Source organism: Callorhinus ursinus, unplaced genomic scaffold (assembly GCF_003265705.2).
Source record: "Callorhinus ursinus isolate GAN/ISIS: 27379988/994484 unplaced genomic scaffold, GSC_fseal_2.0 scaffold22, whole genome shotgun sequence".
NCBI classification, from domain to species: Eukaryota; Metazoa; Chordata; class Mammalia; order Carnivora; family Otariidae; genus Callorhinus; species Callorhinus ursinus.
The window spans coordinates 3,442,572-3,456,910 of record NW_027397084.1 but is presented as its reverse complement, the minus strand read 5'-3'; positions in this window follow the sequence as shown (position 1 = coordinate 3,456,910).

The following is a 14,339-nucleotide window of genomic DNA, read 5'->3' as shown; positions in this document are numbered from 1 at the left end:
AACTGGTTGTTTTCTCTTATTAAAATGTAAGAGTTCTTTTTATAGCCTTTATACAGAAATATGTTTTCCACATATTTTCTCCTGAGTCTGGGGCTTGACTTTTCTTAAAGTATATTTGGAAGAGCTGAAATTTTTTATTTTGAAGTCCAATTTTTGGTTTTTATTCTTTTATGGCTCGTACTTTTTGTCTTATCTAATCTTGATCTAACCCAGGCATACAAAGGGTTTCTCCTATGTTTTCTTCTTCATATTTTAAATTTTAACTTTTACATTTAGTTCTTCGATTCATTTTGAGTTTGTTTTTGTATATGATGCAAAGTGAGGGTTGAAGTTCTTTTTTTTTCCTTTCTGCATATGGATGTCTGATTGTTCCAACGCTATTTTTTGAGATTTATCCTTTCTTCATTGATTTATCTTGACATATTTATCTAAAACCATATATACATGGGTCTCTTTTGGATTCTCTTTTGTTCCGTTGATCTGTATGCTTATCTTCAGGCCAGTACCTGACCGTCTTGATTACTAAGTCATGAAATCAGGTCTTATGAATCCTTGAGCTTTTTCTTTTTTGAACCTTTTTTTTTTCATTGTAGGTTCTTTGCTTTTCAGTATTTCTACAAAACATGTGCTGGGATTTTTTTTAAGGGGGGAGGGGCAAAGAGAGAGGGAGAGAGAGAATCTTAAGCAGGCTCCATGCCCAGCATGCAAACCCTATGCAGGGCTCAATCTCATGACTCTGAGATCATGACTTGAGCCAAAATCAAGAGTCAGACACTCAACTGAGCCACCCAGGTTCCCCTCGTGTGCTGAGATTTTGATTGGAACTGCTTTGAATCTGGAACTCAGTTTGGGGAAAATTGACAGTGGTGTTAAGCCTTCTAATCAGTGAATATGGTATAGCTCTTCATTTATGTAGGTCTTTCCTAGTTTCCCTCATCAGTGTTTTATAATTTTCAGAATATAAATCTAGTACATATTTTGTTAGACTTATCTATGGATTTTCATGTTTGATGCTCTAAGATTTTTTTTAAATTTTAATTTCTGGTTCATTGCTAATATATAGCAATAAAATCTATTTTTGTATATGAACTTTTTATCCTGCAATATTGTTGATCTCATTTATTAACTAAAATAGGTTGTTTTGTATTGTATATTATTTGGAATTTTCTACATTGACAATCATGTTATTTACAAATAAAAAGTTTTATTTCTTTCTAATTTGTATGCTTTTTATTTCTTCTTGTCTTACTGCAGTGACTAGGATCTCAAGTACAGTGTTGTGTACAAGTGGTGAAAATAGACATCCTTGCCTTTTTCCTGATTTTATGGGGGAAACATTGAGTTTTTCACCATTAAATATGATGTTAACCTCTTTGGGAAAAACGTTGGCAGTTTCCTTTCCTTTTTCCTGATTTTATGGGTATTCGGTCTTTCACCATTAAAACATCTGTAAGATTTTCTTAGATGTTCTTTATCACATTGAGGGAAACTTCTTTCTATTCCTAGTTTGCTGAGAATAATGAATGGATGTTGAATTTTATATTATTTTTCTACATCTTTGGAGATCTTACAGTTTTTCTTTTTATGACGGTACATCATACATTACATGGATTGATTTTTGAAAGTTTCATTACTAGGATGAATGCCACTAGGTCATGATGTCTTAATCTCATATCTTGCTGGACTTGATTTCGTAGTATTTTGTTATAAGTATTTTTCATCTGTGTTCATGAAACATATTGATGTGGAATTTTCTTATAATGTCTTTTTTCTGGTTGTTAGATCAGATGATGCTGTCCTTATAAAATGAGTAGGGAATTACTTTCATTTTTTATTTTCTGGAAGAGTTTCTGTAGAATCAGTATCTTTTTTTCTTTTTTTTTTTTTTTAAGTTCAGAGGAACTCAACAGTGAGGCTATTGGGACTGAAGTTTTCTTTGTGGGAAAGTCTTTAGCTATGAGTAACCTTAGATGTAAAGCTATTGGGATTATCCTTTTTTTTTTTTTTGAGAAAATTTGGTAGTTTATGTCTTTCAAGGTTCTCTTTCATCTAACTTAACAAATTTATTGGCAGAAAGTTATTTATGAAATTCCCTTATTATTCTTAAATATGTATGGAATCTGTGGTGATGCTTCTCTTTTTAATTCCTGATATTGGCAATTTGTTTCTCCTTTCTTTTCTCAACTAGTCTGAATAGAGTTATCCATTGTACTTATTTTTCAAAACAGCCTTTGGTTTCATTGATTTTTCCTCTTTTTTTTTTTTTCCTGTTTTCAGTATCAGTCTTCTTTTATCTTCACTATTTTCTTCCTTCTGCTGCTTTGAATTTAATTCACACTTTTTTTTTCATTTGAGATCTTTCTTTTCTATAAGCATTTTGATGCTCTCTGCTTCCCCCTAAGCACTGCTTTAGCTATATCTCAAAAGCTTTGATGTGTTTTGTTTTCATTTTCATCCAACTCAGAATATTTCCTAATTTCCTTTCTGATTTTGTCTTTGACCCATGGCTTATTCAGAAATGTGTTTGTTAGTTTCCAAATATTTGAGAATATTTCAGGTATCTTCCTGTTTTTAAATTTTAGTTTAATTTTATAATGAAGAACATACTTTATATGATTATAGTTCTTTTAGTTTTGTGTTTATTTTATGGCCCAGAATATGGACATGTGCACTTGAAAACATGTATTCTGCTCTTGTTGGGTAATGTCAATTAGGTCAAGTTGATTGATAGTGTTCAGTTTCTCTAGCTTTTTGCCTTTTAAAAAAATCAATTACTGAGAGAGGAATGTTAAGGTTGTCGACTAACATTGTGGCTTTGTCTATTTCTCTTTTAAGTCTTATTAGTTTTTGCCCTGTATATGTTGAAGTTCTGTTCTTAGTTGCATATACAGTTTGGAATGATATGTCCTGATTAATTGTTCCCTTTGGCATCATATAATGTCCTCTTTATCCCTAGCGATTTTTCATCTTCCAAAGTCTACTAGGTCTGATATTAGTAAATCTACTTCATTTTTGTTATTAGTGTTTATATGGTATATATTTTAACATCCTCTTACTTTTAATTTATCTATTTCTCTATATTTAAAATGTCTCTCTCATTGACAGTCTATAATTAGGTCTTGGTTTTTCACCCAGTTTTATAATCTTGGCCTTTTCATTGAGGTGTTTAGACTGTTTACATTTAATTATTGATATGCTTGCATTTAAATTTACAGTGTTATCCTCATCATAACTGTTGAGCTTACTAATTTGTGTTCCTTGATTTTAACTTATTTTTACCATTGTAACTCTTTAACGTGTTCTTTATAATTCTCTTTAATTACCTAAAAAATACACATTTTGCAAACAAAAACCTTAAAGACTCAGGAAAGCATAAAGAATACAATTAGAATTATCCACAGCCCTTTAACATTGAGATTAAACGTTGACATTTTAATATACCCACACACAAAATATGTTCATACAATAAATACTTCTTTGTAACCTATTATAACACTTTCATATGCCATTTTTTTTTACTGCTGAATATTTCATACCATGGCTGATTTACTGTTAATTAATTGTATCTTGTTATTGGATATTCTGATTTTCCCAAAGTTTTGCCATTATAGAATGTACATTATTTTCTGTATATATCCTATTTCCTTTGTCTTTTGGCTTCTGTCATTTTGTTTGTCAGCATTATTGTTGCCCCCTGTGAAAGTAATGTGTCTACTTTTCTCTGGCTACTTTTGAGATTTTATTTTATTTTCCAGCCTTTGCAGTATGACATGCTTACATGTAGCCTTCTTTGTAAGTATCTTTTTTGGAGTTCGTATAATTTCTTGAATCTGTGGCTTGATATCTTTCATCAGTTTTTTTAACATTCTCGGCTACTTTTCTTCAGATATTTCTTTTTGTCTTCTAGGACTTTAATTACATGTATGTCAGACTTTTCACATGTACAGTATGTCTTCTATGGCCTTTTTTTATTTCCCATGTCTCTTTTATCTCTGCTTCAATCCGGATGTTTACTGACCCATTTTATCTTTATTAATCTTCTCTTTTGCTGCATCTGAAATTCTGTTAAACAAACAAAGACTCTTAAATACAGGGAACAAACTGGTGGTTGCCAGAAAGGAAGTGGGTGGGGAAATGAGTAAAAGATAAAGGGGATTAATTAAAAAGTATAGACTTCTAGTTATAAAATAAGTAAGTCATGAAGATGATAAGCCCATGTATTAAATTTTTAACTTCAGTTCTTTTTTATTTTTCCATTATATAATCACCATTTGATTCTTGAAAAGAAAAGAAAAAGTTCAAATCCCTTTTTCATTACACCAGTGTGTGGGTTGTTTATGGATCTGCTTCTGTTGTCTGGATTTTTTTACTCTTGGTTTTCAGTCATTTGGTTCTGTATCCTAGGAGTTTTTTTTTGAGTGGCAGACATTGTATGTGAAAAAATACAGAAGCTCTGGATGATGATTTCTTCCAGAGAGGATTTCATTTCTGATAGGTAGAAGGGAGTGTAGTCAAATCAAGGTTGATCTATTTCTGCTTTGCCCCTATTCATGGAAAGTATCCCTAGGGCCTCCGCTGAAGGTTTGTACTGTTTACCAGACCCCTTCAACCCTGGTAAGCTCTGAAATCCAGCTTCTGGCCCCAATTACCCACAGGATGGATGAAATTTCTGCTCACCTCCTTAGCCTCCCAGCTCCTGCTCTCAACCTACACACGTGCAACTTTGGGGTTAACATATATTTCAAGGAGAAACTGCATGCAGAATTATAGGTTTACTTCTCTGAGTTTCGTCCTCTCTGAGATCTCAGTCCCTTGGCTACTGGCAACCTTATGTTCCAACCTCTGGCTCAGTGAGACTATCACAGGCCCTAGACCTCTGCTTCCTGCATGGCTTTTCTTCCTCTCACATTTAAGTGGCAGATTCCCTGAGGGGGGAGAAAAGTGAATTTTCCTCTTCTTCAGTTTCACATCCTTTCAAATCCTGACCAGTTTCATCTTTTTCTGTTGCCACAAATAAAGTGTGGCCTCTCAAAGATATCCAGACACAAATCCCCAGAACCTGTGAATGTGTTATATTGAATAACAAAAGGGAATTAAAGTTGGAGATAGAATTAAGATTTCTAATCAACAGACTTTAACATAGGAAAATTATCATAGATTATCCAGGTAGGCCCAACCTAATCACATGAGCTTTTAAAAACAGAAGAGAGGGGCACCTGGGTGGTGCAGTTGGGTGAGTGTCTGAAGCTTGGTTTTGGCTCAGGTTGTGATCTCAGGGTCATGAGATCAAGCCCCAAGTAGGGCTCTACACTCAGCAGGGAGTCTGCTTGGGATTTCTCCCTCCCTCTCCCTCTGCCCCTCCCACTCCCTCTGCCCCTCCCACTCATGCCCTCTCTCTCTCTGTCTCTCTCTAAAATAAATAAATCTTTTAAAAAATAAATAAAAATAGAAACAGAAGATGGAGACAAAAAAGTGGGTAAGAGAGATGCAACATGAGAAAGATGACATGCAACATGACAAAGAAGGTGGAGTAAGGGTGCAATGAGCCAAGGAATGTGGTAGCCTGGGAAACGCCCCTTTGTTTACAGCCAGCGGGAAAACTGGCACCTCAGTCCTACAGCCAAGGAATTGAATACTCCAGTCAATCTGAATGAGCAGGAAACTGGTTCTCTCCGACAACGTCCAGGAAAGAGTGCAGCCTGCCAACATCTTGACTTTTTTTTTTTTAATTTATTTATTTTAGAGAGAGAGGGAGAGAGGGTGGGGGTGGGGGAGGGGCAGAGAGAGTCTAAAGCAGACTCAGCTCTGAGCATGGAGCACAATGCACCGCCTGATCCCATTACCCTGAGATCACGACCTGAGCCAAAACCAAGAGTTGGTCGCCCAACTGACTGTACCACTCAGGCACCCCAACACCTTGATTTTAATCCATGAGGCCTATACCAGACTTCTGACTTAGAGAACTGTAAGATTATACATTTGTGTTCTTTAAGCCACTAGCTTTGTGGCAATTTGTAATGACAGCATATGAGACGATTACACAGTTTGTTTTCTGTTTTCTTCCTAGCTTTTATAATTGTTCTCAGGTCAAGGATTAGTCACCCATAGCTTGATGTATCCATCAGAGTTTAGTCACAGAATCAGAACTTGTGTGCATTATGGGATAAAGATTTTGTTATAGGAATCAGATGTGACATAGTTGTGGAAGTAAAAGCCAGTAAAGCTGGGAAAGTAAAAGCCTAGGAAGGAAGTTGGAGGATCAGAGAAAAAGTCACCAACCCCTCAATTTGAGAAGCAAAGCACAACCACCTGCCAAAAATGGCTGCAGAGTGATGGCTTACGGGAAGGCCTGGAGGAAGCCAGCCTTCTGTGTAACTACCACCTCCGTGGGTTCACCACCAAGTGTCTGGTAGTGACATTGGAGCCACTGTTGGTCAACAGGGTCTTCCGTCAAGAAGAAGAGCTGCATCCCGAACAGAGGAAAGGGAGAACATGCTAGAGCTATCAGCACTTCTGTGTTTCTCTGTAACTACATCTAACCACAAGGAACTTCAAAGGTTAAAAACTGCTTCACTTCTATATTCCAAATCTCACATAAAATTTTTTTTTTGTCCAACTCTAACTCAGAATCATAGAGGGAAGGGGATTCTGGAAAAGGGGTTTCAGTTTCACCAAGTTGACACAGTACTGGTGACCACAGTCTACAACTTTGTCAATTTGGCACCCATACGTATCGCTTTTAACCATATTTTAAAATCCTCCAAATAAAAACAATAGCAAAATGCTTCCACTTAACATGCTGCAGGCTAACCTTTGTGGGCTTCCTCCCCAAAACCAAGTATCTCAATCTAATTATAAGAAAAGCATCAAATAAATCTCAGTGGAAGACATTCTACAAAATACCTGACCAGGTCTCCTCAAAACTGTCAAGGCCATCAAAAACAAGGAAAGTCCAAGGAACTATCAGAGCCAAGAGGAACCTAAGGAGACACGACATATATGTAATCTCCTACATGCGATTCTGAAACAGAAAAGGACATTAAGTAAAAACAAAGGAAATTTGAATAAAGTATGGGCTTAGGTGAATGGTAATGTATCAAAACTGGTTCTTTCATTATGATCAATATGCCATGCCAGTGTAAAATATTAATAATAGGAGAAACTCAGTGTGGAGTACAGCATTCTCCAGAGATGGGTTGTGTTCCAGACCACCACAATAAAGTGATTTATCACAATTAAGCAGATCAAATGAATTTTTTGGTTTCCCAGTGCATATAAAAGTTATGAGTATACTATTCTTTAGTCTATTAAATGTGCAATAACATTATATCTAAAAAGCAATGTACATACGTTAATTTAAAAATACTTTATTACTAAAAAATTCAATTAGCAAGTAGTTATGTTTTTGCTGGTGGAGGGTCTTAACTCCATGTTGTTAGCCACTGACTGATCAGGGTGGTGGTGGCTGAGGGCTGGGGTGGCTGTGGCAGTTTCTTAAAAGAAGACAATGAAGTTTGCCGCATCGAGTGACTCTTCCTTTCACGAATGCTTTCTCTGCAGCAGGCGATGCTGTTTGATAGCATTTTACCCACAGTGGAACTTCTTTCACAATTGGAGTCAGTCCCTCCAAAACCTGCCACTGCTTTATCAACTAAGTTTATGGAATATTCTAAATCCTTTGTGTCATTTCAACCATCTTCACAGCATCTTCACCAGGAGTAGATTCTATCTCGAGGAACCACCTTCTTTGTTCCTCCATAAGAAGCAACTCTTCAGCCATTCAAGTTTGGTCATGAGATGGCAGCAATGCGGTCCCATCTTCAGGCACCATGTCTGATTCTAGTTCTCTTGCTGTTTCCACCCCATCTGCTGTTACTTCCTCCACTCAAGTCTTGATCCCCTCAAAGTCCTCCATGAGGGTTACAATCAACTTCTTCCAAACTCCTGTTCATGTTGATATTCTGACCTCTTACCATGAATTGTGAATGTCCTTACTGGCACCTAGAAGGTTGAATTTTTTGAGAATTGTTTCCATTTACTTTGCCCAGATCCATCAGAGGAATCACTGTCTGTGGCAGCTCTAGCTTTATGAAATGTGTTTCTTAAATAACAAGATTTGAAAGTCTTAATTACTCCTTGATCCATGAGCTGCAGAATGGTTGTTGTGTTAGCAGGCATGAGAACAAGGTGAATCTTGTACATCTCCATCAGAGCTCTTGGGTGCATTGGCAATGAGCAGTACTATTTTGAAAAAGAATCTTCTTCTCTGAGAAGTAGGTTGCAGCAGTGGGCTTAAAATATTCAGTAAACCAGGTTGTAAACAGATGTGCTGTCATCCAGGCTTTATTCCATTTACAGAACACAGGCAGAGTAGATTTAGCATAATTTTGAAGGGCCCTAGAATTTTCAGAATGGTAAATGAGCATTGGCTCCAGCTTAAGGTCACCAGCTGCATTAGCCCCTAACGAGAGAGTCAGCCTGTCCTTGGAAGTTTTGAAGCCAGGCACTGACTTCTCCTCTCTATCTGTGAAAGTCCTAGATGGCATCTTCTTCCAAAAGAAGGCTGTTTTGTTTACACAGAAAATCTGTTGTTTAGCATAGCCACCATCTTGGATAATTTTAGCTAGATCTTTTGGAGAACTCGTTGCAGCTTCTCCACCAGCACTGGCTACTTCCCCTTGCACTTTGATGTTATGGAGATGACTCCTCTCCCTAGACTTCACCTCTGCTAGCTTCAGACTTTTCTTCCCCAGCTTCCCCACATCTCTCAGCCTTCACGGAATTGAAGAGAATTGGGATCTTGCTCTGGATCAGGCTTTGGCTTAAGGGAATGTTGTGGCTGGTTTGATCTTCTATCCAGACCACTCAGACTTTCTCCATCTCAGCTGTTTCATTTTTTACCAGGCTTATGTTCACCGGAGCAGCACTTAATTTCCTTCACGAACTTTTCCTTTGCATTCACAGCTTGGCTAACTGGTTGGCACAAGAGGTGCAGCTTTCTGCCAATCTGAGCTTTCAACATGCCTTCCTCACTAAGTGTAATCATTTCTAACTTTTGACTTGAAGTTGACCATGCAACTCCTCCCTTTCACTTGAACACTTTGAAGCCATTGTAGGATTATTAATTGGCCTAATTTCAATATCACTGTGTCCCAGGGAACAGGAAGGCCCGAGGAAAAGGAGATAGACGGGGGAACCGGTGCTCGGTGAAGTAATCATAACATCAGAACACATGCAACATTTAAGGATTAAGTTTGTCATCTTATATGAATGGGGTTCATGATGTCCCAAAACAATTACAATAGTAACATCAAAGATCACTGATCACAGATCACCATCACCAATATAATAGTAATGAAAAAGTTTGAAATATTGCGAGAATTACCAAAATGTGACATGGAGACGTGAAGTGAGCAAATGCTGTTGGAAAAGTAGCACGGATAGACTTGCTCAATGAAAAGTTGCCACAGACCTGCAATTTGTAAAATCTGCAATATCTGCAAAGCACAATAAAACGAAATGCAATCAAATGAGGTATGCCCATGTGTGGGAACTTTGTATTATCTTTGCAATTTTTCTATAAATGTAAAACTATTCTAAAATAAAACTTTATTTTAAAAATAGAATATAAAGATCTATTCATTTGGGGGTGATGTTCTTTTCTCTAAATGATAATTCCCCTTTGATATCCTGTAACTTAAATACAAAGATCCATGGCTAACCACTATTAATACCTCTTATGTTAGCTAACAGTGGAAGGGGAAGGCAGGCAGGGGGTGGAGATGAAGAAAAAGAAGTCTTTAATACCTAAATAAATATGCTGTATTCATACAAAAGATTTTTTTTATTTATTTTGAGAGGAAAGAGGGAAGGGCAGAGGCAGAGGGAGAAAATCTTTTTTTTTTTTAAGATTTTATTGTATGTATTTGTCAGAGAGAGAGAGCACAAGTAGGGGGAGCAGCAGAGAGAGAGGGAGAAGCAGGCTCCCCACTGAGCAGGGAGCCCGATGCAGGACTCAATTCCAGGACCCTGGGATTATGACCTGAGCCGAAGGCAGACATTCACCGACTAAGCCACCCAGGCGTCCCGGGAGAGAGAGAATCTTAAGCAGACTCCATGCCCAATGCATGAGCCCGACGCAGGACTCCCATCTCATGACCCCGAGATCATGACCTGAGCTGAAATCAAGAGTCAGACGCTCAACTGACTGAGCCACCCAGGTGGCCCTGTTATTCATACTAAAGTAAGGAAGAAACACTCATAACTGTCCAGTGGTCATAGCTGGTATTTATGACTTCCTTCTTCCACAAGCCAGTCTCCATTCCTGTTGCTCTCATCAGTAAACACTTCAGCTGGGATGTTTCACCTGAGGGGGTGACCCTTCCTGTTTCTGTTTCAGTGCTCTTTTGCTGTGCAACGAACCACCCCAAAACCCAGTGGCTTAAAACAACAGTGATTTATTATTTCTGATGATTTGGGGGGCCAAATCACCCCCAATAACCTGGGGTTCACGCAGGTCTTCACTAGGTGGTCCTACTGCCCGTGGCATCATCTAGCCATTACTCGGCCACATGCAGAGGGCCCCTGAGCTGCACCAGAAGGATCAAAAAGGCTTTGCTTGTAGATTTGGAGTTTTTTTTTAATTTTATTTTATTATGTTATGTTAATCACTGTACATTGCATCATTAGTTTTCGATGTGGTGTTCCATGATTCGTTGTTTGCATATAACACCCAGTGCTCCATTCAATACGTGCCCTCCTTGATACCCATCACCAGGCTAACCCATCCCCCAACCCCTCTCCCCTCTAGAGCCCTCAGTTTGTTTCTCAGAGTCCCTAGTCTCTCATGGTTCATCTCCCCCTCCGATTCCCCCCCCCTTCATTTTTCCCTTCCTGCTCTCTTCTTCTTCTTTGTTTTTTAACATGTAATGCATTATTAGTTTCAGAGGTACAGGTCTGTGATTCAACAGTCTTGCACAATTCACAGCGCTCACCATAGCACATAATTTGGAGATTTTGAGCCTCAGTGATCTCTCCTTTCGCTTGTGACGAGCTTTGGCTTCCTCACAGCATGGTAGTTTCAGGGTAGTTGAACTTAAAAGACAACTGGCATTTAAAAGAGATGAAACAGAAACCACCAAACTTCTTAAGGCATGGCTCAGAAGTCCCACAATGCCACTTCTGCTATATTTGGCGCTCAAAGCTAGTCGCAAGGCCAGCCCAGATGAAAGGGGAAGGGAAGTACACTCTCCCTCTTGCTAAGAGGAACAGCAAAGAATGTGTGCCCATCTGCGATGCACTAAACTGGTCGTGGAAATTTCCTCTAAAGTAAATTCCCAGAATTGGCACTGTGACCTCAAGGGTGTTCATTTTAAAAAATTTGACACATGTCCAAATGGCCCTCCATTCAGTTTTACCAGTCTGCATTCTCATTAGTGGTGTTTTCCAATCAACTTCTCTGTGCCTTCACCAACACTGGGTGTCATTACCCTTTTGAGCCTTTACAAGTTTAAAGAAGGGTAAAGTCTGATTGTTGTAGGGTTTTGTTTTTTGTTTTTTTTCCACATGTGTGAATACCATTGATGCTGAACATTTTGCATGTGTTTATTGGCCATGTCTAGATGTTCTTTTTTTGAATTGCCTAATCTTGTACTTTGCCCATTCTTTTCTTCAGCTATTCTTGGTTTGAGTGTTGATGTTGGTCTGAAATCTGGGTTATTAAAGTTTAACCGACCTCAGTCAACCCTACTTGGTTTTTAAATATTGTGAATTACTCTTGCCCAAAATAATCTATCTTCATTTCCATTCGTTTATTCATTTCCCTGGATCATCACCTTTTTCAGTCCTTTTCTTTTCTTAGATTCACATTAGAACTGCAGATCACCTCGGTTTTCAGTTGAGGCTATTGACACAAACGAAGAAAGGGTCTTGTCCAGAGATTCTGAATGTGGGGGGGGGGCCTCCTCAGTTTGGACCCATAGGACCAGCCTTTCAGCTTCTGGCCAAGATGACACCAACAATGCATTTAGCCCCTTTACCACAAGGTTTGTGTCCTTAGGTCTGGCACTAAGAAATTCAGTCTATCTATAACTTTTGCCTGGATCCTAAATTCTCCCTGCCTCTGACTGGCTCTACCTCTTGCTATGTGGCATTTGATAAATTAGGTTCACTTTGGGGCCTTGGATTCTCCAATTAAGCAAGAGCATTGAACTTTTCTTTTAAGTTTTTATTTATTTTGAGAGAAAGCACAAGCAGAGACAGCGGGAGAGGGAGAATCTCAAGCAGCCTCCACACCTAGCTCAGAGCCTGATGCGGGGCTCGATCTCATGACCCTGAGATCATGACCTGAGCCGAAACCAAGAGTTGGATGCTTAACCAACTGAGCCGCCCAGGCGCCCCAGGAGCATTGAACTTCTGCTAGATGACCTCAGACATACTTTTTCCATTGAAGTCTTATTTAAGAGGGGCATTTACAGAGTATGCATTAGGGGAAAGCAGCATAGATGGAAGGCAAACCCTTTAAGAAATTGGCTTCAGCCTAAGAGGTCTATTTTTGAAGGGAACTTAATCAAAACTTTTTTAAAATAGTTTTTAATTATAGGTTTGAAACTTTGTGTTATTTGTAATACCTTTTTAGAAACATGAAAATAGCATTGCTCTCTGTACCAACTTTGTGCTTTTCCATTTGGTAAACACTGATTTTATTTCTCTCCGTGCCTGTAGGAGTAAACCAAGCCAACTCAGCACTTCCTGTTTACCTCCTGGTTATACGTATCATAGACAGCGACAAACCTGATTCCTGAAATAAGCTCCCTTGGTTGACTTCTGCATTTTCTGGTGAGGCAACCAGCCTGTCAATACTTGAACAATGAGTTTGGCTATCAAAGGCCTGTTCTGACATTACCCCTCCAAACTGTGGGTGGAAAGGAGAATCACTTCATGTAATGGTAGGGATAACATAATAGTACGATTTACAGTTAAATGGGGGCATCACACAGTACCTTTCACTGGAGAGTATCAAAACAGTTTCAACTTTTAAGCTTGGAACGTGTGACACGAGTGAACACAAAGATAGCAAATAAGCGGGTTTCCTCTGGAAAGTCTCAGTGCTCAAAATATCTATTCTTTAAGGAAGAAAATTGAGTTTTATGTGTATTGAGTGACTAAAGTGTAAGCTTAGAAATATTTTATGTTTCCATCACAGTTCATTCTGCTTCGCATAAATCAGCAGAGCCAACCATAATTTACCATTTACTAGGGCTTTCTCCGTTGTTCTACACTCATGTCAGACACACCTTCGTACAAGTCCCTCCGGGTCAATAGTTTAGAAATTCTGCCTCTTCCATCCCCTTCTCCTCTCAACACTTATGGAAATATATGCTAATTGGAACAGAAGCAGCCTACCCAGCTAATAGGGTTAGACCACTCTTAACACAAGATTAATGAGATAGAAATTTAAGGGAAAAATAACATTTCTCAAGCAGTAAGGGTGTAGATGCCAAGGAAAAGCCAACACCCCTTCCAGATCAGTCAGACCCCAAGCTTTGTTTTCCCTTGACTTCACTTAAAGGAGTCGAAGAGGAAATCTTGTCCATCCGGCCCTGCCGTGCCCTCTGTTGCCACCCTCTGACTCAGCATAGCTGGCTCTCCCACCTTCCCTGAGGCCTCGGCTCGGCCAGTCACCATGGTGGAAGACAAGACCACAGACTCAAGATGTAGAGTGAGACCCCACACACTGCTTACTAGGCAGACACGCCAAAAGGAATGGCGAGGCACAAACACACTGCAGGCGGCCCCTGTATCCGTGGCAGCTTTTGCAGGTGTGCGATCGACGTGCATAAAGGAGGGCATTCAGAGACAACGGGTGTTTAAAATCACAGATACTGGCCAGAAGTTCAGTTTGTAAAATATTCTACATCCCCACTGTGTGACTGAACCATGGGTCAGCAGACATTGAAAGGTATCAGGGGCTTAGAGAACAGTATTTGCTAAGAGAAAGAAAAGCCCAAGTATCTTATCAATTTGCCAAGACTGTAATTGACATAGTGTGGGATGAATCTATGTTACTGGGGACGAGGGGCTGGTTTCCTCCAGATTTCCACCTCTTTCAGGGTCCAAAGGCAGCCTGTACCCGTGGCACATGCACAGCTCTTTCTACATGCCCTAAATTCTTCCACTACTTACCAATCACACTGGAAATAAATTTTGCACATTTAAAAAGTGATGTTCTTTCACTTTAGTTTCTAAATATTCTCCACCGGCATTCAGGCTCCTTGGAGAAATAGAGGATTCAGGAGTGTGGCAGGGAAAGGTGCGTGGGACATCTCTCAGCCTGGAAC